This window comes from Anoplophora glabripennis, unplaced genomic scaffold (genome assembly GCF_000390285.2).
Source record: "Anoplophora glabripennis isolate ALB-LARVAE unplaced genomic scaffold, Agla_2.0 scaffold1590, whole genome shotgun sequence".
Classification (NCBI taxonomy): domain Eukaryota; kingdom Metazoa; phylum Arthropoda; class Insecta; order Coleoptera; family Cerambycidae; genus Anoplophora; species Anoplophora glabripennis.
In genome coordinates, this window is record NW_019418205.1 from 15755 (window position 1) to 17710 (window position 1956).

Consider the following 1956-nt stretch of genomic DNA (forward strand, 5'->3'; position numbering starts at 1 on the left):
CATTATCATTATCATTATCATTATCATTATCATTATCATTATCATTATCAATATCATTATCATTATCATTATCATTATCATTATCATTATCATTATCATTATCATTATTATTATTATTATGATCGGGGGCGTAATTTTGCATCCGTCCTCCGTGATGTCATTACTGATACCTGCCCCTAGTGATGAGGGACCACAATGGTGGGCCCTCATGAGTATGATGAAGTTGGAACCGTTGCGTTCGCCTCTGGGCCTGCGCTGTAGTGTGAAAGGAGAGGTCTCACATTCGTCTTTGCTGTCATCAGTATCTCTGCGTATGCTTTCGAACTTTATTACATTCATCTAACTCATTTTGGACAATGATTTTTAAGCTTAAAATCCTTCCATGTTCCTTCCTTCTCGTGATAATCATTCTTTGTCATACCATTACAATCCTTCTCGCAAACACATGATATGTGGTCGGAACCTGAACGATGCCGGGGCGATGCCATTTACCCATATATATATATATTGATACTTGGCTATTTGCATAATAAGAGGAATTGCCTGCCAACAAAGAGAGATGGATATATAATACCAATGTATACAAATTTGTATAAGTCTGTCTCTTGGTTCAGCAAGCCTTAATTGCGCACGCGCGAATCAAAACGCCTCATGAACTGCAAAGATAGCAAAAATTAAAGAAGTGCATTATAAGGTCTAACTGGCGGCGACCAGGTATATGGACTTCATAACAACCCGGAACTCATGGTATCTCTAAGGTCACTATAAATATTTATTACCTCTTTCTGCTGTCATTTTCCTGTGTGATACATTTATTTTGTTTTTAATGACAATTTCATCACTAACTCGTGGGGATCCAACAATGGAAGCATTATAGTCACCTAAAAAAAAAAAATCAATCTATGTATCTTCCAATTACACTTGAATTAACTAAGTCCTTGTCATAATTTCAAGAGATTGTTAATTCAATCCGAAATCTAAATGAATTAAGGATTTAGAATATTGTAAGTATTTAAATTCACATTTGCAATACATACATTATTTTAGATTTTCTTTTTGAACCCAATTAAGTACTAAAGTCGCTGTTACAGTTGAATTGAAAAATATTACATTTACTCAAATATCTTTAAACATTTTTGACACAGAATAATAAAACTTGACAATATTTTTAACTAAATTAAACGCTTGTTATTAAAAAAATAGTATCTTCTGATGCACTTATGATTATGAAAATGAAATAAGCGCAGCGCCGATTCGGTCTGTAACTGCCCGTGACAGATTTATACAGATTTTTCAGTAAAATCCAAACATAGATCTCATTGGTCGGATATCAATCCGGAGAAAATTAAAAATAAAAAAATTGTGATTTTCAAGAGGTGATGCAGTCGTAACTAAGCCAGCATTGCAATAACTTGCGTGAGACATTAGTTATATCGGTTTTTAAAATTTAACTATTAACAGTTAAGTACAATAGAAGTTTTCCAAACCTTCGTTTTTACTATGAATATAGAAGCAACGTTTAGATTACAAGAGCATCATCAAGGCTTAGATGAAATTTAACTAGATTAAATATTATACAGTATAGTCGGGTATGCAGTCAATGCCAACATAAATATGTAAACTCTTTTTAATTGCTCGAGCTTTCGGAATAAATTATTCGTTCTTCAGTAGAAAGTACAATAGAATATATATTTAGGTAACGACAAAAATATTAATAAATAATAATTTAAACCTATAACTTACAAAAAAATTGAGGATTGAAAAAACTCTCAAGAGTACAGAAATGTGGGTTAAATAAAGTGATTTACGATGAACTTGACAAGTTGCAAATTTAAATTGAATTTATAGATCAATAAGGTTAGAGTGGATAGAACACTTAAAATTAGTAGTGGCACTTCATATAAAATTTTTGCCTAAAGTGCTTCCTTGGCAAGATACAAGGAGAAAAAAAAATTT